This window comes from Micropterus dolomieu, linkage group LG14 (assembly GCF_021292245.1).
Source record: "Micropterus dolomieu isolate WLL.071019.BEF.003 ecotype Adirondacks linkage group LG14, ASM2129224v1, whole genome shotgun sequence".
NCBI classification, from domain to species: Eukaryota; Metazoa; Chordata; class Actinopteri; order Centrarchiformes; family Centrarchidae; genus Micropterus; species Micropterus dolomieu.
In genome coordinates, this window is record NC_060163.1 from 22,544,936 (window position 1) to 22,564,126 (window position 19,191).

At 39.3% G+C, this 19,191-nt stretch overlaps 1 protein-coding gene across 4 annotated transcripts in view; it reads right to left on the reverse strand.

Annotated features, from left to right (window-relative positions):
- The window catches only part of thrab (thyroid hormone receptor alpha b), a 138,038-nt gene that overhangs the window by 108,035 nt on the left and 10,812 nt on the right, over positions 1–19,191 (reverse strand). For 2 of the 4 annotated variants that reach the window (XM_046068129.1, XM_046068128.1), the window contains exon 2: positions 11,989–12,067. The gene's annotated coding sequence lies outside the window, so the exon portion shown is untranslated. Of the gene's footprint in view, positions 1–811; positions 1,096–11,988; positions 12,068–19,191 lie in introns of all 4 variants that reach the window. The other 2 variants (XM_046068127.1, XM_046068126.1) reach the window with 2 other exon arrangements.

Genomic DNA, 19,191 nt, shown 5'->3' on the forward strand with positions numbered 1-19,191 from the left:
ATTTTGCATAAATGGTAATGCATTGTAAGACCAATTTGTGATTTTGGGAAATATAAATAAAACTGACTTGACCCCACTCACAGCCAGTGGCTATGTAGCCAGTTGAAAGTTCAGAAAATGACAACTGATGCACATTCATGCTACATTATATAATGCTGTCAAAAAATCCCCTTATGTAGAACTACTGCTATACTACTAATAGGCTATAACTAAGACAACTAAAGTGTCAGTACTGTACCAAACTGTTAAGTTCAGGAAAAAAATGTATTGTAAGGTTATTATTTTCAACTGCTTGTTAACTGATGGAGCATCATGCTGCGGATAGTGTTGGTGTTCTCTCTACTTAAATCTTTTCAGAATGGACCACATCTTGGATCTGGAGTAATTATCCTCAGGCCTATTTCAAAACGGGTCCTCAGATCATTCCTCTCTTAAAAATGTATTTATGCTTGTTGGGTTTGGGTAGGTTTTCCACGAGGTCTGTTTCAGTTTGAGTCCAAACCCAATCCCTGAAAATTGAAGGCTAGGGTTTCTCACTCTGCTACCTACATTTGAAAATAAACCAACCTCATCACACTTGTCCTTTACAAGTTTTACATTACATAAACATTAGTTATATTTGCAGATGGACAGTTCTCTAGTAGACCTCCGTGATGGTGACAGATGTGGTTGCAGTCTGTCACACTATACGACTGCATGTCATATAGTGTGCATGCACTTCCCTAATGAAAATCATAAATACATCAAGTCTTGAAACCCAAACCCTAACCCTTAATACAAACAAATACATTTAAAGTAAATCTGAGAATACCTGTCCTTCTTGGTTACACACTTTTATATGCCAGTGTTGGTTTTAGCTTAGCCTGATCCTTTGGCCCCTGGCCGAGTGTTCAAACAGGAACTGGTTTGGTGAGTCCCCTTTTCTTCTTTTTCTTTATCAGCACCTTCTATTTATAGCACCTTTACTGCAGCAGTGCAGCTTAGTACAGTATGTTCCATAAAACACAGGCCTCTCCTGACCACATCCCTCAGGCATGCCTCTACAGTCGTCTCCCACTGCTGCATGCATGAGCGTATGGAGAATGTTGGAATTACCTAGACAGAAGGAGACACACACAATGACACGCATGTACAGAAACATACAGAAATGGACTCACACAGCTTTTGGCACGCACACATTGAAAAAAATACACATTCAGAGGCACACAAACACATTTAGGAATAAGGACACATAAATATAGTGACTCATATACAAATGGACATAGACTGCTATAATAAAACATATAAAATGTTTTTATTTCTACGACTTATTCACCCATGTACTGTTTATAATTTTGCATAATGTTTGTTTTTGTGAGTTGCATAAAGCGAACTACAACCTATTTGCCTAACCCCCTCATAATACCACCCTCTGCTGTAAAATGCAAAATATTTCTACCTTGTACCTAACCCATGCAGGTTGGGACAAAAAGGGAAAATCTCTATGTATCACGTTAAATGGAAAATTGCAGTATTCCAATGATTGTTAAGTCAATACCTACAAACACCTATCTTCATATGATTGCAATGCACACACTGGATTACAACTACTGCAACTATTATGAAGCCAAATTGTTAAAAAATGCACTGGTTCCAACCTCTCAGAGGGAAGATTTGATTTGATTTTCTTAGCCTTCTATGATATTGAACTCAATATATTTGCGTATTGACCTGTTAGTTGGACAAAACAAGCATTTTAAAGATGTCACCAGAATTTATTTTGGACATTTTTCACTATTTTGAACATTTTATAGATTAAATAATTTGGCAATTCATAGAGAAGATAAACAGCAGACTTTCTGATAATGAAAATAATCTGTAGTTGCAGCTCATACATTTGCCCCAGATACACAGCCATGGATCAAACAACCAATCACATGAAGACTGACTCTGCCACCTGAGCGACTGGCTCTGTGGGCTTGTACATTTTTTGCCAAGATATTACAAATGAGTGTTATTCAAATCCAGGGCTCACAGCTGTTAAACAGAAACTGTCTCTCTACCTCAGTGAAATCACCGTGGGTGCTGTCAAAGTAAGGAGCTTGGTTCGTTGCTTATGAAGCAGCTGCAGGATTTATCGCCAGATGACAGTCAACTTAAAGGCAAACCAGTTCAAATTAACACCGAGGTGTACAATGTTATAAGAACAGCCAAATGTAATTTCTATCTGCTAGAACCATACAGACAAGAACCTGTCGAGGAGAGGGTAAGGTCACAGGAACATTACAAACATGGCATTTGATTGATATGACCTCAGCAGCCTTTCTCAGACTAACGAGGTATATAGAGACGTCAAATGTCAAGACTGCATTTTTTTTCTGAGAATGCTATAGCATACTGTGACTCCTGATTTCCAGCAAGAAAATAATAAAGTAAAACAATACAAGCCATTGTAAAGCACGTTGTCAAACAAAACCACACATGTAATTTTAATTTATCTAAATCCAATAAATTAATTGGAATTAAAAAGGTTTAACAATGCAAACAGGTATTCAAAGAACAGCCTCTCTGATAAACAGCCAATACTGAACAATAGCACCTTTACACACACACGCACACACACACACACACACACACACACACAGGTGTGTCAAACCACACTGGCACAATTTCAGCTAAACTAACCTTGACAGACTTGGCTGAGGTTCCACACAGGAGGTGCTTTGCCAAAAGGCACGTGGGCAATTTATGTAATAGAGATAACACCTCAGCTGGCAGCGTAGACCGAGATCAAACAAGCACACACAAAACAAAGAAAAGAAAAGAACATCAGGGCACAAAGCAACAATAATGCCGGAGAGAAGAAACAAAGAGAATCATTAAAAATCAGAAAATAAACAAAGGTTGAAAATGAGACTTCTCCAATCATTTGGGACTAATGTATTGGTGCTGGATTCTGTATCGCGGCAATAGTATTGATCACTCGTGCTGACGAAGACTGAAGCCTACATTCAGTTAATGTTCTACCAACCATCAAATAAAAAAAAGGTGTGAATTTGATCAAACTTCATTACATAATCTATAAAAGTCTACTAGACCTCTGCACACAGTGGTGGAGGGAAAATGTCCCAGTATAGCTTCAGCTAGTCATGGCATCTTGAAACCAGCTCAATAGCTTATAGAATTACGTCTTTAATGAGAAGGTGCAGAGCACGGTTCAGTGATCTGAAACTCATCCAAACGGAGTACAAAAGATACGCTGATGCATTCCTGTGCCCATCCGCTCTGTAGCTGCTGGAGTATGAGAAAACATTCATTCAGATGTACTATACATGCACACATTCACCTGTATGCACTGGGAGGTTGTTTTTGTGTGAACATATATATTGAAAACAAGGCTTAATTAATCCACTATGTTCAATAACTTGTTTCTTACATTGTCGGTCTTTAATATTGTCTATGTAAAAATACTGACCCTTCCCCGACACTCTTCCATGTCTGTGTAAAACATAGTTTAGGAGTGTACACCATGCATGTAATGTAGGGAGCCAGCGTTCCTAACCCCAGGCGTTGAATATTCTTCCTGCTTCTCTGCCTTTATTGGAGTCCTCCATAGTTCACTTCATTTGTGTGGCAAAGTAGTAGGAGTGAGCAGGGAAGACTGGAATACTTGTGGCCTGACAACAAAAGAGCTGGAATGTCCTTCTCTAAAACTGGTTAATGCTGCCCACCTCTCTCAAGCTATTTCTGCCCTCTATTCCCTCTAGTCTTTCTCAATTTTTTTTCTGTTTTTGTTCTATTCTTCTATTTTTCTCTGTCTTTGCCCTCTAGGAATGGCAGCCTGGTCTTAATTATGGAAATGTTCACAGTACCCAGAGCTTTCTAACTGTGTATACAGCAATTTGGACATAATAAACATGCTGACTACAGAAATACTAGCTTTTGTTTTGAGTCTCAAAAAGGTGCCAATGGCCACAAAGAACCTTTCTTGAAGGAGCTTTGAAATTAACACCATCTCTTTACACCCGCACCTCTGAGTTGAGATTGTCGCTTGTCAGAGTACACACTATCAGATCCAACTCAACACAGATACACACACACACACACACTGTATATACGGTATGACCAAGCATGTTGTTACATGTACTCCCTAGAGCATGTGCAACAAAATGCCCCACTTTCTCTCTAACCAAGATATACTGTACTACACTACTTATCCTCACTAATGTGTTACTCATTAAACCCGCAAATGCTCAGCTTTTTTGTCCTTAGCCAGAGGTAAAAGATACTGTGAGGTCTTAAGCCGTGCCATACATGGTATCTTTATCTATAATCCTACAGCTGAAACTGACAGGGCGAGAGTGAGAGCAAACACAGCGAGGGGACTATTAAACAACAAAAGGCATCTGGCATGGTCAAGTACTTTGAACCTGTTTTTTTCTGTTTCTGTCCACCTGAATGGCAGCACAGTGGCAGACTGGACGGTATATTACATATATACAGTATAATGTGGCAGGGACCAACTGTTTGAGCAGACACTTGTGTTCATATCACTCCCAGCTGCACCTGTTCTGCGCCTCAACTGCCACCGCCTTGAGGAAAGATTAAGCGGTGGGGCGGGAGGAAACACACATGGGGTCTCAAGACTGCGCAGTTTTCAGACTGAAAGATGGCGTACTCACAGAATTTAAAAAGTACGTACGTACAGAAATATCCACATGTATAAAACCAGGCATATGCCAGGTCCTACGCACCTTTCCTTTATACATCCCAATCACCTTGAAATTGAGCACACATGCACAAGCCACATATCCCGCCTTGGCTCCTCCCATTAATTGCTATGCAAATGACCATAAACGTCAAAACAGTGAAAAAGAGAAAATTCACTTGTGCAAGATCGAGGTGCTGATCACTGAAGTAGAGGAGAGAAGAAATATTTTATTTAATGACTTGAACTATTGAATCAATAACAAACGCAAAATGACGGAGTGTCAGTGTCACAGTGGTAGTCAATGCAGCTGCCTCAGAGACTCCTAATGGCTGAAATGAAAAAAACATGGTCTGACATAAAGTGGATGTCAAAAAAAGAGGAAAATAGTTTTTCTGATACAGAAATCGAGGTGCTTGTGAGGTGGAGTTAGAAAGTACATTGGAAAGTACATATTGTTTGATGCAGCTTGTTCATAAACAAAAGAAGAGTCAAAGAGTTTTAAAGAATTATTCTATTAAACAAAGACTTTATGTAGAAAGGTAAACACTATCTATTGTTGATCACATCAGACACAAAGCTGCCGGCTCCCACTGCTAACAGCCGACTGACAGAAACAGTGGTTATAGCCTACTTGTATTTGTACCTGGATGGCACAGTTCCGCCAGGTTGGTCTGTCTAATGCTAGATCCAGTTCAGCACACAGATCCAAGAGCACGACTCGAAAGAATCTAAATCGAAGTATTACCCAGTCATCACCATGGGCCAGGAAATCTTCATGGACACTCTCTAATCCTTACACTCGTGTTTTCCTCTGCAGTGCCATTGCGCAGCCATGCAGCATTACGCACGAGTGTCACGCAGAATTTATATGTTTACAGCAGTTAGTATCCAAAGTAGGTTTGCTTTAGTCAGTGGTATCCTCAGATCATTTGAAGATTGATGTTTGACAGAACACAGTTTTTTTAATGTCGGTTTTGTTATGTTTGGCCTGCATCATGAGGACTGATGATGAGGATGGAGAGTAGCGATTGTGTGAGAGCTGCTCCGCGGCGTCTCTGTGCGCATGACAGGACAGTCCGTTCACTACACCGGTTTTACACACAAAAACTAAGCTGAAAACTAAATAATCAAAGAGGATATTAAAAACTACTGATGCTCTCTTCTGCAATTCTTTAATGCTATTTGATGTTATCTAGGATTTTTCCGATGATCATTATTCCATTTGTTCCTCAGTAAGTGTGACCGGTTTTAAGCATTTAGCATCTAAATGTTGCAGAGAGAAAGAGGGATTCAACAGGCCTGTTCACATGGCTGGCCACATACAATGACTCGCTATAATACATATATATATTTGCAAATGTATTTATTGATTCTTTTAATCTGCAGATTAATGTTTAATAAGAGTATGACGATTTCGATGAAAGCGCTAATCCACTTCAGTTCTTTAGTATATGGTAATTATAATTACAACAATTGGAGGCTTTCCTCACTTTTGTTTGAATACTTAAAACATGGGAAAAAATTAACTACCTTGACAGACACCTCAAGTTTTCATTGCAGAGGCTGCCCGTGACAGTTTGACATGATGTGATTACCACAAAGGTACTGCACGCGGTGGTTGAATTTATACACCTCTGTTTCATTACCATCTATATCAGATGTCCTATCATGCCGTGTAATTAGAAATTGGTACGTTACACAATCCCCTTAGACCTCACAAATATGTAACTGCTACCAAAGGTTCAAAGCACTGAAGCAGACAGGTAAGTACTAACTCCCGGAACAGGTCGCGATTTAACATCTTTAATTAACATCAGTGTCAGTCTATGTAAACATCCTGCTATCTTAGATTTTGTTCAGATACAGAACCTTAATGCCAGAGGGCTGTAGAAAATGTTCATGCTGTTCCATATATACACCTATGTATGAAAACGGGAGCTCCCAGTGAAACTTGGACAACTTTGAACAATTATCCAGTCATTTGCTGAAAGAAATCATTCATTGTTAGTTTAAACTGGATAGCAGTTGATAAAGTCATATCTGCTTCACACCATTTCACAAAGATCATGATATGCATATCATGATCTTAGCGAAATGCAACATGAACATAACTTATCTAAGTTTTGATCACAGGTTACCAAGCAGGGGTCGGATGCTTAAGCCACTCAGAAAGCAAAAATGCTTCAGTTTTTCCGACATTTCAGCCTTCATCACACCACACACTGTAATCAATATGTCAATCTTGTCCTTGATGTCTTCCCTTCTGTCATGGCTTGAAATTCACAGTTATATCTGAGTGATGAAACAAACTGTTCTCACAGCATGAGAAATATACTTTAAAAGAAGAAAGTCAGCTCCGTAGACAAGGAATAAAGCTGTGTGGCTGTGAAAGATTTCAAATGAGTGTCAGTGTTAAAAGGAAACATGACTTTATGTTGGGTGCTGAGACTCAGGCGTGAATTTCTGATGGCTTGTTTGAAGGTTCAACAGATCAATCTTTAACTGGCGTTTTTTCATTCCAGCATCAACCGCAAAACTCCAGTACTGGTCTGGATCTATGTTTGACCACAGGGGGCAGTATGGAGCAACATTTAGATAATGAGCAGGTTACTGGTTTGTTTGTTTTCTAGCCAAAATGTCAAATATATGGTCCAGCTTCTCAAATGTGGCCTACAATTACGTTGTATACTTTGAATAACTTGCAGCACAAACAAGGTTGTCAAGGTATCAAACAAATCTGATTTATCTAAACAGGGAAGGAAAGCATATCTACCCTTTGGTTACATCACAAAGATGTTTGCATTCTTCAGCACCAATCAACTCGTTGCAATACAAGCAAAGACGTGAGAGGTAAGCAAAGATAACAGGGAACAATATTACCTAACATTAAACCACAAACACTCTCTAACCTCTGCCAACTGTGGTTTGCACTTTTCCTTTTGAGCCTCCCTTTTGACTCCAAAGAGAGTCTTTTAATACAGATTTTGGTATGATGGCATAAGAAAGAATGAAAGAAAATATGAACAAAGAGCTGAAAAAGAGGAACATTTTGTGCCTCGTTGAGGAGGCAAAAACCACTTCCTTTCAGTGAATGAGAGAGCTGTCCAAGAAACCGCAGTTTCATAAAATACCACACTCTCTCTCTCTCTCTCTCTCTCTCTCTCTCTCTCTCTGATGCTGCAACCTAACCTTACAGCTGCACCTTGTTTATCCTGCACTACAATAAAACCATGTGGCAGAAAGTAGATAGCACTTGCCCATCACAACAAAAACCCCAAACCGTGCAGCATCACAACTCCACCGCTGCACTGCAATGCAGCCAAGACTCCTGGCTACAATTCAGGTGCAGCCACCTATCACAACTCAATTCAACCTGGTATTAGCCAGCGTCATTGTTCAGTTATTGTTGCTTCCGTTGTTGGAAATGTCATTTAGTAGCATGCTTGGTAATTTTCTTTCTAAATTAATACCAGGCTTCTTTGCAGAAAAAAATTCATTCCCAGCACTCTATTCTGTCTAGACATCCAAGAGCCTCGTGGCAGGTTATTAAGTTGTTTATTGATACCGAGAATAAATGCTTATTCAAATGTCACAAACAAAAAAGGAGACCGCATTAATATAGTGACAGCTTGTGCGCACATCCGTCTGACTATAATGGTTTCATTTTAAATGTCATTATGTCTCTCTTCTGCACAGCGTTAACGGTCACAAAGCTTACTTCTTCCGGTTAATGTGAGGCAGACCTTGAATGGCCATCTGAGAAATTCAATTCACTCAAATTGAAATTGATGTTTAGAACGGGAGCTGTCCAAAAGCATGAGCTGGGATTACCCAGCCAGGTGGTGAGTCAAACTGTCAGAGAATAAAAGTAGTTCAACCGTTGGCTCCAAGCCCACTCAAAGTTTGCCCATTCTGCTTTGCGGTTCCCCAGTACTCCCTGGTTGGAGACAAATGTTAGCAGAGCTCAGAGATTATCTGTGTGTGAATTAAAATATTTGTATTTGTACGTGTGCATGTGGATATTTGTACACATTTGTCGACTTGATTATGTGCATGCATGTTTGTATTTGTGTGCTCGTTCGTGTTTGTGAGTGTGTGTGCCAGAGCGGGGGAAAGTGATTGCCCGGATGGGCATGACAGATGGGCAGGGAGTGGCTCAGCCTGTTCTCTCTGCCACCTGAGAAGCAATAGGGCGGGATGTGTGTGTCGGTCCAGCGTCCATGCTCACCTCTCATCCCTCTGACAGAAGCCACTTTGTTTTGATTCATGTACCAGCCCCTAAAAAAAGGGTAACTGGTAATGCTAAGCTGTTCTGCACACTACAACAGAAAAATGAGTCTAGTGAAGCTCAAAGTAAGTAAGACTGTATTTATGCTTCATTCACAACTCTATCTCTCTTTCATACACTCTCTCTCTCTTGCCACCTATGGGCGTTCACTCTTTAGTGATACCAAGCGGATATTGCCATGATCTCCAGCAACCAGTCAAATAGTCACTGTCATAATTTAAATCTGTTGTCTTCTCTGCTTCTGTCAGCTGTCATTTTAGTGCATCATTCGAGCTCACCATAAGTCCACTTCTCATCACATCCAGATCTTGAGCATTCTCTTCATCCCATTACCACCACCACCATCACCAGTGTCTAGACTCCATTGGCGAGGTTTCTATAGAATTTCACCACCCGCTTCAAATACTGATTGAACTGGAGTAAGTTACTATTTGAGAACTTGTGGTTAACCAACAAAGACCAATGTACAAAACACTGAGGCAGCAGGTTACTCATTTTTAGCAAAGGTTGAATGTCACTTGGCAGAAGGGAGGTGGGTTCGAAACCGAAAAGAAAACTTCAGAAACAGCCACACAATTACAATTACGAACAACACTCCTGCACATTTGCATATGTGCAGCACGGAGAAACATGTTCCAGGCCTAATTAACTTGGCTCTATGCAAGCCGATGTCTGTACTGCGCCAAAGACAGTTGATTAGAGAACAAAGCATCACTCAGCAATATCTAAAATCAGGAGTGAACGGTGTATTTGTGTGGTTGGACAACGCAACAGAGGGGTGTAGTCTTCTCTGGTAAAACACACTTGCTGACTGTGGCACATCAATGTTTTGTTGTCTTTATCTCCCAGTTAAACTTCCATTCATATTACATCAGTCATTTAAGCTAAAATATATTATGGAACAAATCACATCTCAAAGTTAAGATCTGGTTAATGACTATGGCTTTATGTGAATCCAAAGGTAATTTCCAGGCTACTTTTCAAAAGAACCTTCAAGGGGTTGAAAAAATATTTGCTCTCCCTGTACGCTGATCACTAGCATTTGTTGGACTGTAACCCTGCAGTGCTATATGTTGAATGTAAACACAGACAGGAGACCAACAGCAAGCAGTCACTGAACACTCCTCCTTGCTGGACCATCACAGTGCCCAAGTTTACTCACCACTTTGAGGTAAATTAAGCCAACCTGGATTTATTAACTAGTTAGTTTTGTACTATGTGAACTGAAAATGTACACTTGATATATCGGAACACATATGTGTATCTACATACAGTGTAAATTTTTCAAACAAACATAGAATATGGACAGTGTTTCCCATACATACATGCTTTACTTGGGCGGGCTGCCCAGGTAGATCAACAGCTGCACGAGTAAATTTGTAAATTTGGCGTCCCATTTTTTTGATTGCAGCGGATATTCGCTTGGCGCTCTCTCTCTCTCTCTCTCTCTCTCTCTCTCTCTCTCTCTCTCTCTCTCTCTCTCTCTCTCTCTCTCTCTCTCTCTCTCTCTCTCTCTCTCTCTCTCTCTCTCTCTCTCTCTCTCTCTCTCTCTCTCTCTGAATTGAATGGTTGGTATCATAAACACCACTGCACAGTTATTAGCAAGCATGTAAGGAGCCTAGCTAATAAGGAGAGCTATGTTAACTAAACAGCTGTCTAAGTTACCACGCTGTATAACTGGTAGTCAACATAACAAACAATCTTTTTTTGCTCGTTTCAGGTGGATTGGGACAACAGCAACTTTCAGTTATAGCCCCAGACAAAACACATCATCTCCATTCTCCCAATCGAGGATGAATTAGAAACATCCCCTCTTCCTCCAAATGCAAGTGTTGGCTGTGCATGTGAAGTCCTGTGTGGACCAGCCATCATCAGGGGATGACTTTGATCTTCATGGTGGGGTAATTAAAAAAAATAACAGCGTTTGATTTTTCTCATCATTTGAAATAAAAATTTTACCCCCCAATACTTTTTTAGTCTTCCCCTGATGTGACAATTGTTGCTGAGTTGATGTCAGCAGAATCTACACCAGGGACTAGTAATACCACGCTAAGCACAACCATGAGACCAAATTTGGTAATACAAAACATGAAAATCTATAAATTATAGGGGGGGGGGGGGGGGGCAGGGGATAAGACACATGCCTTTGATGTAGGAGACCTGGGTTCGATTCCCACAGCGGCACATCCACCAACGTGTCCCTAACCTCTGGTTGCTTATGTCATGCAACATCTGAAATATTTAGCAATTGTAAGTTGCTTTGGATAAATCCAATAATAATTTAAGTAGTTTTCTTGCGTTCCATGTTACTGCTTTTGCATTTAGGCTGCCTGTCCAGTATTGCAAATGGAATAACCACTGGCTTGTTTGAAAGCCCATGCCAGCCAATGCGGAGACAAATAAAATTAGACTAATTATTTTTCCTCTGTAAGAGAAACAGAAAATTCCAATTCGGCGTGTCTGATATTTGGAATAAAGGACTGGGTCATTAAAAGCACTGGATGGAGAAATTGTGTGTGAAAAGCACACAAAAGGGGCACACATGAGAGAAAAAGTATTTACCGTCTGATTTAGACAAAGGTATGTGCTTTATGCTTCACTTCTGGTCAATTTAATTCCAAAATTCACTCTACTTTTCTGTTTTTGCTCTCTAATCTGACATGTATAGTTATTGACTGTTAGATTCTCTGCTCTGTACATATGTGCTGTATAGCTCAAATGCACTGTAGATACAGAAGCCCCCCCAAAACCAAATTCGATATCTGCACCTGTGGAAATGCGACACTGCGTTCCAGCATGGAAAAACAAAACCAACCCCAGCTCCGCATCGGTTTTTTGACTTTGTGACTCTATCAAGGTATCACCGTAACTATACACTCACAGATCCCACTGATAGGTTCACAGTTAGGTTCAGAGTTAATCAAGTTTGTGCTGAAACAGGAATATTAGCGACTCAACAACAAATATGTCACCTCCAGAGGTGTGCACAAAGCTATGAAACATTTCTTACCTTGGTGGTCAGGTGTCTTCACTTCAGTGTCGTTTCTTTTTGATCCCAGCCTTTATCCCAACGTACGTCTCATGGAATTCTGTAACCAGAACAAACAATATGTGATTCCTTCACATCTTTCCAAACAAAAGAAAAACTTCCACCAGGCCAAACACTCAGGAGAGTGAAAAGGCTTACAGAGTTATGCTGCGAGACATGAATTAGCCAGATACTACAGAATGCTGCAGTTCTGCACAAGGAAATCCACATGGCCACTGATGCATGATTGTACTGCCAAGTCAGGGATGACATGGGAGGAGTCTCAGAGTTCAAGAGAGGAAAATCCCCGAAGGAGGTGCAAGGTTTTCTTGTCTATGCAAACCGATGTCAGATTTTCATGTGACCAGATTACCTCTAAAGGGCTTAGTAGCTAATCCTTTAGCCAAATGAAGTGTCTAACTTTAGGCTTAGGTCTGGCTAGAGGAATCAAAGGGAGTTTATACTACGAACGCTGCTAGACGATAAAGGCCAGGAGTCTGTTCAGGAAAACATTATTCCAGGTACACCCTTAATCATCTCTTTGGCTACTTTACTCTTTATGCAACGAGGCCTATTTATTTACACCTGAGGTAGTATTACAATAAAAGAAAGGTAATATTGACCAGACAGCTTGGCTACGTTGGATTTTGTTATCACTCATTCTCCAACTCCAGATGTCACAATCCTGGCAGCAGAAGTGAATACTTAACTGTCACACCTCATCAAATATCATTAAAGTTAAGATGAGAAATGCACTAGTTCTCACTAGTTAATTACATCTAAATATTATTTAATATAACTTACAGCAGCTAACGCTGCTCGTTGCTAAATTAGCCACAAAGCCAGTGCCGTGTTTATCAGTGGAGGAGTGCTAACGTTAATGAGCGATTAAACTGTAGTGTTTGACATAAATATATCTGAAAGCTGCTTGTCTCTAGTTACAGTCAGTTTGTCAGAAATGATTAAACCAGAGGGGCCATGTAAATAAATGTTAGCATAATGGTTGCATATATATATATATATATGATAATTATTAGTAGTATATACTAGTAGTAGTATTTACACTATTTACTTTAATTTTCATTAGTAGCAGTACTCTATATTATTTATATATATATATATATATTTCATTATATATAAACTTTTTCTGACTCTTGACTCTTATTTATCAAAACCTTAATATATTTTGTTAAAAAAAAGTACTATTTCTAACAATAAATTTTTATACTGCATTATGTCATGGTATGTTGGTACGGTCTCAATATAACAATATTTTAGGGATAATCTTTGTTTATTTCAATAATGGGGGAAAAAAACAATATCGGCCAATATATCGGCTATCGGATTTTTAAAATCTCAAATATCGAAATCGGTATCAGACTTAAAAATCCCATATCAAATCGGGCTCTAGTAAATTCTATTCCATTGTACATCTCAATCATCTTTTACTGAACGGGACTAAATGTGCCACTTTGCATTGGATAAGAAAAATTGGTTGGCAGAGGTAAATTGAATAATGCTTTACACCTGTGGCTTTTCCACACACAAACACATGCACACTGTTGGATAAACACACCAATACCCAGATATGCAGCATACACATGTTAACAAACAACATTCAGAAATAGACATAATAGGGCTGCAACTAAAATGGCTTTCATTCTCTTCATTTTGTTGGTGAGTTGATTAATCAGTCATCAAGTTAGAGGTGTTATGATGACTGATACCACAGTGACACCTCAAACCTTGCTACACACAGTCTTGTATCTGATAGTGGACTATTTCTCTAGATCTATAGATGTACATGCATGTGCCCTACATGTAGTTAATAAAATGTCAACACCAGTGACAAATACTTGTGCCAAGGCAAGCCTAAAATATTTTCAAAATGTTTCTGATTCATTTCCTGTTATTCAACAAGTCTATTTGTGTTAGTTTCCTTTAGTTTTCCTGTGTGTCTCTGGTATACTAGATACATCTTTCCAGGTTGTATCATTATCTGATGATATTCAGCCAAGTAGCACTACACCATTCTCACCTTTCCACCTGACTTGGCAGGCGACACACATAAGGCCACTCCTATCTTGCATTGAGAAGATAAATGATATAAACCTTCTTGGATGCACACAGATGTGACTGCTTTTCAGCTGTGTTATCAAAAGAAACATGGAAGAGGATTGGTGGCCTTTTGGTATGTGATTTTGTCACACAACTGCTGCTGTCTCACAAATCAAAGTCAGTTGATAGAAGCTGTGCGGGTGATATCATACTGAATTTCTGTATTTGGCATTTAACACATTCAAAGGGTTTTTATTAAAGACTTTAAGAATAGTCTGTAAAATCATGTTCAATGTTTTTTTTTTAAAGTGGACAACAAATAATTGCTAAATGCAGAAATCTAGTAGATGTAGTATTCTTCTTTTATGTTCAAACAATTTCGCAGTTACCTTAATGAAACACTCTTTTTATGAGTGTTTGATACTGTAAGAAACTGCTTTTCAGCTGAGGGAAAACAGCACATATCAAAACACATTGTTCAATACATGTTTCTTCAACTGTGAATACACTCATGCAACCTCATTTTTGAAGGCAGTGGAGCCTATTAAGAGCCTTTATTTTTTATTGGAATGCACTGGCGAGGTCAAAAAGTTTTAAACACCCACTTAAACAATGATTTTTCATTGTGAATTTACTCCACTAGTAGGAGCTGTATGTTTTGTCACAGGGTGGTTGTATATTTGAGAATTATTACTGAGAGACTGGGGCACAACTTACCTCTTTCATAACTCAGATCTAAGGTAAGGTACTCAGGTCAATGTCTCTCCAGCTATGGCATTTCAGTGTGGTCACTGGCCATGCATCTGATGCTCTGGCTAATCCATATGCTAAACCAGCTCTCAGCCTCTCAGAGATGGATAAATATGCATTGACACAGACGGGACTGGTAAGACGGCCAACTGCTAGGAGGCAGGGTTAAACTGCACAGCACTCAAGCTACAGAATATGCTCGGTTTTATTTTAAACAGACAGAAGGATATAGGTTAGTATTGCAAATAGGAAACAGGAAACATTCAGTCATGTTCAGAAGCCAATTGTATAGCAACATCTGAAAAGCAAGAATCAAAACCTGTCAAGTACCAAAAGCTGCCAAAGGGATGTCTGGCCAGATTCGTAACCTCTTTTGCCGTGTATTAGCTGTCTTGGGTCCCTGGCTGTAGAACAGTCTCCCCCTGGAAGTCAGGGCGGCAAACTCCGTAGAGTGTTTTAAGTCACAGCTGAAGACTTAACTTCTTCTTCTTAACTGCTTCTTTCAACCTCTGCAAGTGATGCCATGAACCGTTTGTTTTCACTGTTTTGTATTTATTGTGCTACGTCCATCCCTCTGTAAAGCACTTCATAACCCTGGTTTTGAAAGGTCTATATATAAATAAATTTTACTTTCATCAGACAGCTTCTGATTAGAATTAAACTTTTTTCAACATGTAGACCAGACAAAGTTCTTGTCATGATGCTTGTTTTTAGACAACATTTAAAATTAAATACCTCAGAATCTTTTCTAAAATCAAGAAAATAACTGAAAGAAGGGTATTAAAAAATTGTTGCATTTGGTCCATATATTGCCCCTCATTTGTCATGGTGACACTGATAGGGGTGTCTGTGTGTTTGCACACAGTAGTAAAATAACACCTTAAGCAAACATCATTTCAGTCATTTGTTTGAGCAAATAAAAGATAAGCTGGGAACAGAGATCACTGTGACAGAATATGAGCCATTTTCATTAATATTCCTGCTTTTGAGCAATGATGATGTGTGACCACTGACAGTCACTGAGACAAGTAAGTTGTTGGCTTGCAGATTTGCATATCATAGAAGACTGGACTGTTGACCTTGGCGGAGGTCTGCACTCTCAGTGCTCTTCTAGTTTCATACTGCATTTCATTTAAAATTCATGAAGCACTGTTCCCCTTGTTGTCAATGTATCTCTTATTTTCAGTAAGTCTAAAAAAGGAAGGTTGTCTTATATTCAGGCCAATACAGTATTTATCCAAGCCTGCTCATCTGCTCTGCCATCATCCTCTTAAAAGTGAGATATATAGCATATTTTCCATAGGATTATTGTTGAAAATAATAATTTAAACACCTGTAAACTCATTTCATTAAGTCAGGATTAGGATATACACTTTCTATGTTTTCATGTAAAGCTGTAAAACTTATTGAAGTATTGACCCTTTCTTTCTGTGAGTTAGTCAGAGATCGTGTCTAATAAATTTGTACGCCAGTCCTGCAGACCAACATTGTGTAGGCAGTCTGTGATGCTTAATCTTCACAATAAAAACAATAATGACAGCATCTCCCAAAACTAGACTGCGACTATTGTTAATCTTTTTAGAGAAATCTGACATTTGGGATAGAACTGTTGGTCAAAAGCCTCATATTATCAAGCTTTTCCCATTTTAAAATGAAACACGATCATATACGGAGGAAAAAAGCAATGGTTCTGTTAGCGTCTCTGTTGTGAAATGCACCATCTTTAGTCCAGTTATACTTTTGGCGTGTTTTCCCCATGTTCTTCCTCTTCTAGAGCTGCAACAATTCTGGTCGATTCATCTAAAGCCAAATGATAGAAAATTAATCGGCACCTATTGGTCACTGAATAATCATTTAAGTCATGTTTTAAAACAAAAATTGCTGGTTTCAGGGTTTTAAAGTAAGGATTTTCTGTTTTTCTCTATTTTGTATCACTGTAAACTGAATTTAGTTTTTTTGCTCAGACAACACAAGACATTTGAGAACTTCACCTTAGGCTATGTGAAATGATTAATTGAGAAAATGATCGGTCCTAGTGTCTTAGCAAAAGCAAAAGTATGAATAAACTGTAGTGTTTCACTTTTTTTCCCCTTACTAAATAATGTTCTTGCTTTAAGGGGGTTCACTGCTAGACGAATTCTGTCGGGACCCTGGCTCCAGTCTGTTTCTGAGAGCTGCTGTCATACAACTGCAACTTTCTAATAGATGTGGGCTAAGCGCTCTCGTTGCCAGAGAAAGGCCTCAAACAGGAAATGTTGCAGGCTCACTGACACTTTGCCAAACCACCCGCTGAATCACATCCATCTGTTTGCATATTATGCAAATTACCCTCAGTTATTCAAGAGTAAATCGAAGTATGTGTGCTCATCTGTGAGTGAGAGAGAGCTCCTTACCTAATCAGCTTACAAGCTACCATGACACATTAAAATTACTCATGTCAGTTGTGCCACCTATAGGATGCAACATTTCCATATGAGGCCCTCAGCTGATGATGGTGTCCAGACGGCCTTACAGAGAATAAACTTAATTTCCTTTATTTTGACAGATTTTATTTTATTTGTTACAGATGGGCACAGCATGAATTCCATTAATGGTCATTCTAGCTCTAATTCAATTCATTGTTCCTCCACAGCTCTGTGTATAGAATAAGTCATTTCCACACGGGATTAATCCAGCATGGTTTACTTTTAGAGTAATCTGCTGGTTTGCATACTTTAAAAGCTTAGCTGTTACACATGGACTTTCACACACACACACACACACACACACACACACACACACCTGTAACTGAGCCAATGTGGAGATTGATCAGCTGGGCCGTGTCCAAATTAAAGCCCGTCCTCTGCAGACATGCCAAGCATAATAACTCTCTCCTCTCTTTGCACTTTTCCTTGGCCAGGGAAAGTGGCAATAGAAAAGAAAACATGCAAGACAGAAAGAGAAAGCAAGAAAAAGAGGTGCAGTTGGATGTCTTGACACCCCTTGCAGAAAAAGGAATGCCTTGCTCTCAGATGTCTGACCCATTTTCTCCCTCTCTCCCTCTCCTTTCTCTCTAATTTTCTTCCTTCCTGTAATCTACAGTAAAGTGGTTCTGACTTAGATTCATTGGAGCTGCAGAAAGCTGTGCATTTCTATAAAACAGAGTGCCACATGACCCAAACCTACACACTGAAACGCGTATACACCCACATACCCAACCTGATCTAAGAAAACACACCATCCTGTGCTTCAACTGACCATTTTGATTTGATTTTACATTATCTGTTATGCGTACTTTGTGTGCGTACCCTAGACGAGGCAGGCACATGTGCTGAATGTGTTCATCAGTATGCATAATGAGATGTCTGTGTTCCGACAGAGGCGGTTCAATAATCAATTATTCAATTGCTGGAAACGCACTGGTGCACATTTCGAATAATAAAACTGTTGCAAAAACATATATTTATATACATATATAAACTTAAATATACAATGATGACAAGAATTCCCCTGGTAGCATTGGTGCATATTAGCATTTTCACATTATATAATAACATATGGTAGGGCTATACACTATGGCCAAAAATGTTATCATGATAAAAAGTTTCTTATCTTTCGATATCGACAATTACGGGTTTTACAATCACAATGCCTGTCTGTCAGCCATCGCCTATGGACGATGGCATCGTCTATCAGCCCAACCCTAGTTTATGTGTTTAAGTTCAACTGCTGAAAAACTGACTACCATAAATAGAATCAATACCGGGGTAAGATTACATAAAAACTGTGACTTTAATGATAAATTTGAAATAAACCAAACCTTCATGGCTAGATGGCACTAGACGTAAGTGAGAATTTGTGTTCTGTGTGATATGGGTGAACTGACCTTTTAATAACATACTGAAATACAAATCAAAGGAAACCTGGAAATCTTATGGTATGATTAACAAAATTATTGAGGGGAATGTAAATGTAAATAAATAAATTTGTTTTTAATGGGGTAAGCCATGCAAAACAGCCGGTATGACCCTTTAAGTTAATGTTCAGTAGCTACTGCAGAGTAGCAGAGGAGATATGCTTAAGTGACAATCAAGGGGACGGACACGGGCAGGCAGAGGGTAGATGAGGCCAGGGGTTGCCTTCAACTAATCCCCGTGTTAGATAAGGGTCTTCCAACACACAAACATACACCCACACACATTCAGAAATAACAAGGAGAAGGAATAGAGTGTAAACAATATACTTTCACATGATACCCACACAAATAGGCACACACAGAATATATGAACTCACAGTCCGTCACAAGATCCGTGCACCATCTCACCCTTTATGCTAGTTCCTCGCTCTGATGTTATCCGTTTATAGGTCCCCCCCCCCCCGCCCCCCCCACACACACAC